This window comes from Bos taurus, chromosome 1, assembly GCF_002263795.3.
Source record: "Bos taurus isolate L1 Dominette 01449 registration number 42190680 breed Hereford chromosome 1, ARS-UCD2.0, whole genome shotgun sequence".
NCBI lineage: Eukaryota > Metazoa > Chordata > Mammalia > Artiodactyla > Bovidae > Bos > Bos taurus.
In genome coordinates, this window is record NC_037328.1 from 133,842,830 (window position 1) to 133,851,959 (window position 9,130).

Below are 9,130 nucleotides of genomic sequence, written 5' to 3' on the forward strand. Positions count from 1 at the left end.
GTGCTGGGTAGACCAGGGACCCAGAGAAGCCTGCAGCCGCCCTTCTGGAGCTGGGGCCAGGACCTCACCTGCTCTGGAACCTGACCAGATGGCTCTAGAAAAAGAGCTGTGTTATATGGGCCTCACAGAGGCCTCTTCTGTCCCTCCAGGCCCCCACGATGTCAGTGGCGTCTCCTGGAGTTGGGCCTGTGGCGGGTGGAGTCCCTTCTCTCTGAGATGCTCCTGCTTTCCTCCCTTGCTGTGGTCCTCAGGCCTCATCCCTGCAGGGCCCTGGAGGCCTCCACCGAGCCTGGAGGAATTAATGACTCACCCCTGCAGAGGCTTTCCCATCTGTGTGCTCAGAGAGAGATGTTCCACACATTGAGCGAAACAGCCTGTTTGCAAAGGCCTGGGCTATTCGGGGTCTGATCAGCAAATCTGTGTTCAGAGGCTGAGGGTCAGGCTGTGGAGGCAACAGCTGACCATGTCCGCCTCCCAATGCAGCCCGAGACAGCAGAAGGCAATTTGCTCTCCTCAGACCTGTTTTTCTGAAATGAGCACTAGAGCATTCTTGAATTCTTCGGCTTCCATGGAGAAATGAATTCGGCAGTGAGGAGTCTTGGGAATTTGAGATGCACGTTCTTCCATGCCATTTAATTAGAGAATGCTGCCAAGCCGCCTTCTCCTTGCTCTTTCTCTGGATTGCTGTTTTCAGCACTTACTGCCTTCAGAGCCTCAAATAACTGCTTTTCTGACCCATGTATACACATGTGCACACAGGTGTGTGTATGTACATGCATGTGCACACATCTGCTCCTCACAGCACACCCCCATCCTCCCTGGGTGTCTCACTTGGTGGAGTCTCGGTCCAGGAATAGCTTGGGCTCTGCTCCTGGGCAGGGTAACCTTCCCAAGTGTGTGCCCCATTCTCAAAGCCTAGGCCTCTACTTCATGTGCTGACCCAGGGCAAGGTGATATGCACGTTATTAACCTGTGGTAGAAAATACGAACATGTCCACAACGAATCCTCAGAATCTGTGCATATGTCACCTTCTGTGGCAAAGGGGACATTGCAGCTGTGATTAAGGATCTTTTTTCTTTTTTAAATATGGAACGCTTCATGAATTTCCATGTCATACTTGTGCAGGGGCCATGCTAATTTCTGTATCATTCCAATTTTATTATATGTGCTGCTGAAGCAAGCACTAAATTAAGGATATTTAGATGGGGCAGTGATCCTGAACCATCTGAATGGGTCCAGTATAATCACAAGGATCATGACAGGAAGAAGGTAGGAGGGTCAGGGGGAGAGCAAATATAAAAATGGGAGCAAAGGTGAGAGCAGTGCATGGCCACAAGCCAAGGAATATGGGGGCCTCTAGAAGCTGGCAAAGGGAAAGCAAGGATCCTCCTGCAAGCCTCCAGAAGGAAAGCAGAGCAGCTGACACCTTGATTTTAATCCAGTAAGACCCACTTCAGAGTTCTGACCTCCAAAACCTTAGGATAATAAATTTGTACATTAAGTCACTAAGGTTTTGGAAATTAGTTATAGCAACAATAACAACCAGCACACATTAGTATAACTCAGGGCATGGTCTTCCTGACAGGCAAAGGGAAAAACTCTTCTGTCTTGGAGCTAGCAGTAGGTGGCCTCTGTGTCTGGCATCTAGGCATCCAGGCAGCAGAGGGCAGTAGATGCATCATGGGGCTCAATCACGCATCACGATGTTCTAAGAATTGGGGGCAGATTGCATGCCAGGCACTAGGACTGTGGCAGAAAGCACAAGAAATTTCAAATTTAAACTTTGCCGGATTCGGGATTCTGGGGAAACCAATTATTAAAGCCCTGAACTCAGAGAGTGAGCAGACTGCCTGTGTGGGTGGGTCAAGGAAGGAGCTGGTATTGCACTCACCTGCTAGTGGCAGAAAACATGGCTGGGGCAGGCAGACCGGGGAGTGGCAAAAGGAAGAATGAAGCTCTTTCAGACCTTCACATTTTTACCTCTGAAGTTTCCATGCCCGTCTGATGACCAGAACCACCTGAGGTGCTTGATAAAAATACATTTGGGGTCCTGCCCTGGGGTGCTTCCAGGAGCTCAACTGTAGGTCTGTTCACAGTAGCATTTGTTGCACTGGATGTGGTATCTTGTTCCCTTGGAACCCTATGCACAGGGTTCCCGAGTCTGGTCCTGCCTAGATTTCCACTCTGCCTTCCAGTCACCCATTCCCACCCCAGGCCAGAGTGCCCCCACTGGGTGGCGTTCCAACTTGTCCAGGCTCCTGGTTGTCCATCTGAGGCTTGCACAGCCTGCGCTTCACTCCTGTGTCAGTTGCTGACCTGGCCAGGTCATAGCACAGCAGTGAGCACAGAGGGTCTGGACAGCTCCTGTTTCTACAGATATACCATATTCCGATGACACAGACTCAGAACTTCAGCCCCTTTAATTCTTTCTGTTCCTTCCCCACCTTTTCAAACTGGACCCTAGGGTAGCTGAACCATTCCACCTCCAACAGACAAGGACAACTGGGATTCTTGTACCACCCTCATACATATATATATATATATATATATATATATATATGTATATATATATATGAATCTATTTTCTATCTATGTATCCATCTATCATCTAATTTATTGCTATCATCTCTCTATCTACCTGTTTGTTTTAGGTCTCCATCTTTGAGCTCAGGGAAGCATGACATACAGATTAAGATGGCTGGCTGTATATTGAAATCGTGTTCTTTAATAGTTCTTAACTGTTTGACCTCGAACAAGTTTCTTAGCATTCCTTGTTATCAGCGCCCCATCTAAGAAGTGGCAGTAAGTAATAGTACCTAGCACATAGTGTTCTTACAAAAATAAAATGAAATCATTTATGTAAAAATTTTAGAACAGCTCCTGCAAAGTTGTAAGGTCTCAATAATATACAAGCAACTCCTACAGCTCAATTCCAGAAAAATAAATGACCCAATCAAAAAATGGGCCAAAGAGCTAAATAGACATTTCTCCAAAGAAGACATACAGATGGCTAACAAACACATGAAAAGATGCTCAACATCACTCATTATCAGAGAAATGCAAATCAAAACCACTATGAGGTACCATTTCATGCCAGTCAGAATGGCTGTGATCCAAAAGTCTACAAGCAATAAATGCTGGAGAGGGTGTGGAGAAAAGGGAACCCTCTTACACTGTTGGTGGGAATGCAAACTAGTACAGCCACTATGGATAACAGTGTGGAGATTCCTTAAAAAACTGGAAATAGAACTGCCTTATGATCCAGCAATCCCACTGCTGGGCATACACATTGAGGAAACCAGAATTGAAAGAGACATGTGTACCCCAATGTTCATTGCAGCACTGTTTATAATAGCCAGGACATGGAAGCAACCTAGATGTCCATCAGCAGATGAATGGATAAGAAAGCTGTGGTACATATACACAATGGAGTATTACTCAGCCATTAAAAAGAATACATTTGAATCAGTTCTAATGAGGTGGATGAAACTGGAGCCTATTATAAAAAGTGAAGTAAGCCAGAAAGAAAAATACCAATACAGTATACTAACGCCTATATATGGAATTTAGAAAGATGGTAACAATAACCCTGTATATGAGACAGCAAAAGAGACACTGATGTATAGAACAGTCTTTTGGACTCTGTGGGAGAGGGAGAGGGTGGGATGATTTGGGAGAACGCATTGAACCATGTATAATATCATATATGAAACGAGTCGCCAGTCCAGGTTCGATGTGCGATACTGGATGCTTGAGGCTGGTGCACTGGGACGACCCAGAGGGATGGTATGGGGAGGGAGGAGGGAGGAAGGTTCAGGATGGGGAACACATGTATGCCTGTGGCGGATTCATTTTGATATATGGCAAAACCAATACAATATTGTAAAGTTAAAAAATAAAATAAAAAAAATAAATGTTAGGTGTTACTATCATTTGGGTTAGCCTTTTATGAGATATTTATTTGAGAAAAGGAAGATTTAAAAATTCCCCAAGTCAGGTTGCTCCTTTATTGTAAAACTCTCCTTTTGCCAGCTTGCCTCTTGGCAGGCCTTCAAACAAGGAGGGAAAGAGTGATTGCAAACTCTGCCCACCTTTCTGGCCCTGCATCCTTTTTACAGTTGAGCAAACAAGCAGGAATAAGCTCAGAAGGCAGAGAGCAGAGGGCTGGAGAGTCCCAGGTTGCTCAAGCCGAGATAACAGAGTCGTCCGAGGGTGGCCCATGTGAATCTAATCCCCACACCATCTGTTTGCTGATTTTCCCCTCTGTCCTCCTCTTTGAGGCGCAAGACATTCTGAGCAGGTGGAATTGAGGGCCCTGCATAAAGGTGGCCCCAACCCTTCATGCCAGAGTTTTCAATTATGATGCCAGTCAATGGGAGAGAGAGGAGGGCGAAAATGAAAATGGAATATTTGGTTAGTGCTTTGACAAGCCATGAATCAAAACCAAGTGAAATTGCTCTGGGGTCTCCGGGCCTGTCAGACTCCCCCATCCATTCTGCTTGCCCCTCGGCAGTGTAATTCTGTGCGCAGCCAACACTATTTGCAGGAAAGCAGCCCTCCTGTGCCGCATCAGTGGGTTCTTCCGCTGTGCTCTGCCAGGGGCATGGTGGGTTGGTGAGGGGTGGAAGGGTGGGCAGCTGAGGTCAGAGGTCAGCTGTAGAGGGCCAAAGAAGGGGCAGTCAGCAGTGTGGGTACTAAAGTGTGTCTGACCCATGTCACAGGACTGGGATGCCTGCTTCCCTCTTAGGGCTCTTCTCTGGGCTCATTGATTCCCTGGCAAGTGATCATTCATTCTTATTTGAGGAGCTGTCTGTGCACAGCTGTCTGTGCAGGGTCAAGGCCAAAAAGTGCATTGGGTCAGCAGGAGAAAGGGAAAATCTACAAAGGAAGAGTGTCTTCTCCATTAGGAAGGGGGGACCATCTCCGCCTTCTCCTCTGCAGTAACAGCCCAGGTTGATTTAATGTGCATCAAGGTGGAAGCAGAAAGTGCTGGACAGGGAATCCTTAAAAGGGGGCATTTTGATGGAACAGTGGAGTGAAGAAACTCTTGCTGAAGAGGCGGGGCTGACTTACCAGCAAATGCTCACTGACCCAAGGTCCTATGGTGCTATCCAGGGGGTGAAAAGTGAGTTTCTTCTTTTTTCCTTCTTGTCACTCGTCTTTTGGCTTGGTAGGCATTTATTGAGCCGAGTGAGCATTAATGAGATGATTTTAGCTCTCAGGAACCTCAAGTTTGGGGTGACTTGGACAGTGATGTGGACTAAAGGCTGCAGGGAGGTCAGCTCTGGGTTCAAGCAGGTCCTATGGGGAAAGCCTGGACCCTTATGTGGTCAGTGCCAATCAGGGCGATGTCAGACAGGGCTGGTGCTCACTGCTGTGCAAGTTGTCCTCTGCCAAGGGGCAAAGCATGTGGGAGCACTAAGGTCCTGCTAACTTTCCACTCACCAAGTCATGTGTCTTGGCGTGCCTGTGTCTATCCAGAACGTGAGCCTTCAGATTCACACAGAGGCATGAATGAGTCAGAGGAAGCCCTGTCATCAGATGGCAGAGAAGTCTGCTCCTGACTGGAGCAGTGAGTGATCAGGAGCCTCTGTAGCTACAGAACAAGGCAGGATTAGGTCCAGGGATGCCAGAATAGAGCCAACAGCTGCTGAGGTCAAGTTGGAAACTCAGAGTAGAATCAGATTTCAAGAGGCCAATCAAGATCTAAACTGTCAGCAGTAACCAGAAGGTGAGGAAAAGCCAAAGGTCTGTTCTGGGTCCCGGTCGGTCTGTGACCAGTTTCTCTGGAAGGCCCAGAGTCAAGCCTAATGCCATTTACAAGTGTCTGCCTGGATGCCACTGTTTATTTCTGTCTCAGTAGCACCTGCACCAGAGGTGGAGTGGGGAATTACTGCAAGCCCAGAGGACTCAGGCCATGCTGGGGGAAGAACCAAGATCAGTGTTAGGAGTTTCTGGGTGATAGATCTTGGCTCAAGATAAGCTGCTGTGAAAAAGTTGCTTTGGAGGTGGTGAGCCCTCTGTCACTGGAAGTGTTCCAGGCCCCATCAGGAAGCCTGCTGAGGGGATTCCGTATGCCAGGTAGAAGGTTGGGCAGGACATATTGAAGGTCCTCTTTCAGTCCCACATCATCTATGAGTTTGTGAGACTTCAGTCAGCTGGCTTTCCTCCCTGTCAGAGAGAATGGATTGCACAAAAATTTGAAATTAATGATTAGCACAGGCTTTTAGGTTTTTGTTGCATTTACTTTCCTCCCTCTTTCTGGCCCCCTCCCGCATCCCAAGCGCCAAATCTATTCCATGGATACTTGCTGGTAAATTGCCCAGACAGGAAGTTGGGAAGAAACTTGTGGACATTATTCAGACAGCTCCTGGTCATCTCCCCATTGGGTGTTTCTTTAGTGCAGCAGGATAGATGACCAGCTTGGCTGGGAGTGACATGAAATGTAGGGGCTAGCCACACTGGACATGGTACAAGAAGGAACGGGTCCCAGTGAAGGGCTTTTTCTAGCATGTCTTCCAGACTCTCCAGAACAGGCCCTATAAGCTGTGTCAGTAAAGAGTGTTTGTGGGATGTTTCTGTAAGTTCAGCATCCATTTCCCCTCCTGAGGTTGGATCCTGATTTTCCTTTGGGGAACTGTTTTTCCACTCACTGCCAGGCCATGTGGTTTGGAAAGAGTGACACCCTCCTTCTTCCTCAGTATACACTGAAAACCCAAACAATCAATGTGTTCCATCCCCATGACATCAGTTGATTCAGGGCTAGGTAGGTGACATCCATAAAGCCAATGAGGTGCAAATTTATGATTTCATTAGCAATATGAAAAAGTAGAAGCCCCGTATTTATTAATGGGGATTATTAAAATGGAAGAATATAAGCCTGGAGCTGCCAAGAGGCACTGCAAAGAAAGAACATGCATAAGAATTCAGCTAGCACAGGGGAAAGCAGAGCTAAAAGATTGAAAAAGAGCAAAGCCCTGGATCCAGCTTTTCCTGAAGATCTCTAGACTCATCTCTGGACTTTTCAATTATATAAGTCATTAAAATCCTTACCCTGTTTTTCTTCTTGAATCAGTATGAGTAGTGGTTCAATCCTTATCACCTGATAGCATCCTGGCCAATTCAGGAATGTGCCTGGGGAAGTCCCATCCAGGCAGCCATGTTCTGAATCTTAGAAAGTCAGTGACACAGATGACCTTTTGGACTTGAGACCTAAAATGTACTCTGCAGAGCAGTGATCCCAAGGGATGATCCAGAATAAAGGAGGGTGTATACATAGGAGTTTGGGAAATGATGTGTTCAAGGACATGCCCTTTGGCTCAGTTCAATGGCTGATGCAGGAGCATAATGGTTTGGATATGGGGGAAATGCCACTGTGTTATTTTAACTTCAGAGGTCTCCATGGTATTGGCTGAGGCTGTTGTTGGGCCTGTATCACTGAGTCATGACTCAATTTTTCCCTCTGCCCAACCCACTTATGTCCTCTCCCTCCCAGGGCAGTTCCTTACTGAATGCTGCCTGATGATTCCATCACAGATTCTGCTTCCCAAGTTGCCCAGCCTGCGTAGTATCCCACTGGGTCAGGTAGCCTTCCCAGCCTCTACGCTTCCCTCTTATTTTTTACTCCGTACCCATCTCGACACTGTGAGTGGGTTGATTCAGGTGCTCTGCTTTGTTCATTTTCCAAATGCCTAGTGCCTGGCACTGAGCCTGAGAATTGTGGGTACTCAACAGGTCAAGGCTGGGGATATGAGTGGATGTGTTACTACTCAGTTGGAGGAGCCATGGGGTTTTCAAAGACCTCTTAGCTTCTTTCTCATCTTATTGGAGGCAGTGATTCTGTGAGCAACAAGGTCAGGTCAGGGAGATAGCAGACAGCAGTGATCTGAGAAGGACCAGGGCAGGAGCCTGAGAAGGCTGTTCTTCTAAAGAGAGTGACCCTGGCTCACCCCAGCATGGGGACAGAGGGACCCTAAAACAGGGGCACTGTGGAGGGGAGAGGAACAAGTGCACCGAACTGTGCCACATCCCAGGCAGCTCAAATTTAGTGGTCGGTAGTGGGCAGGAGTGGGCCTGACTCTTGCAGGGGAGCCCCCAGTCCTGGTTTCTTGAGGCTGGATGATAGAGTGTCACCTCCTGGTGTGGCTTTCAGGGGCATTACCTTGTTCCACTATGCTATTCCCCATTTAAGAAGTCCTCTTTGTAGCTAGGAAGCCCAGAAAATCCTTTCAAGTGCCCTTCCCAGGAGACAGGACTAGGACACAGGACCTTTTTAAGTTCCTTCCCATCTCAGGATATGGATGCTTCTGGATGCATTTTTAAGTTAAGAGCATTTGAATATTTTTGCTTTATTGCTTCCAAAGTCCATAGATAAGCAGTGAGAGATGCTGATGGGGATGAAATATGCATCAGCAGGGATGACGGTTTGCAGGCTTGGGCCCTTCCCTTCCAGCTGGAACACCAAGACTGGAGAGCAACCTTCAGGAGCAACGTGCTCAACAACTGCAAAATGACGAACATTGATCATACTGCAATCCATTATGTAATTCTTTATGTTATTTACTTATAATCCTTGGCCTTTCTGAATACATCTGTCCAACAGGCATGAAGCAAGGTGCCTCGTGTACGTAAGAACCTAAAAGGCTTGAACCTAAGAACTAAAACATGATGATAATGAAAATAATAAATATAACATCACCCTAGTTCTGTTCAAAAGCTTTGCCCACATTATCTGCTTAATTCTCACCACAGCCCTATGAAATAACATTATTATTTTGCCAGATGATGGAACAGATGCTTGAGAAGTGAAATTGCTTCCTCACCACTGGTTAGTGGCAGAGACAGAGTAACTAGCTCCCCCTGGCCTCATGCCTGAGGCCTTCATCTTGCTCTAACTACTGTGAGTTAGAGCTAAAGAGGAAGGATGGAGACTGATCCTGTCTACAAAGCTGGACTTCAGTGCCGTGAGTGAGTTGTGCCATGAGTGAGTTCCAGCAGGCAAGGGACCACTTCAAACTCCACCCAGAGCCTTCTAGGGCAGGTGATGGCTGCGGATGTTGTGCATGGTAAGGCCATTGTTTTCAGATTATGATTTCTTTTAGCAGTGGAATTCATTATTTTCCTCAAATT

At 47.0% G+C, this 9,130-nt stretch overlaps 1 non-coding gene across 1 annotated transcript; it reads right to left on the reverse strand.

Moving 5' to 3' along the window:
• Positions 1 to 1,081: 1,081 nt before the first annotated feature.
• Positions 1,082 to 1,185, reverse strand: LOC112448276 (U6 spliceosomal RNA). Its single transcript, XR_003036647.1, has one exon. It is a non-coding gene; the product is annotated as a U6 spliceosomal RNA (small nuclear RNA).
• Positions 1,186 to 9,130: the final 7,945 nt, after the last annotated feature.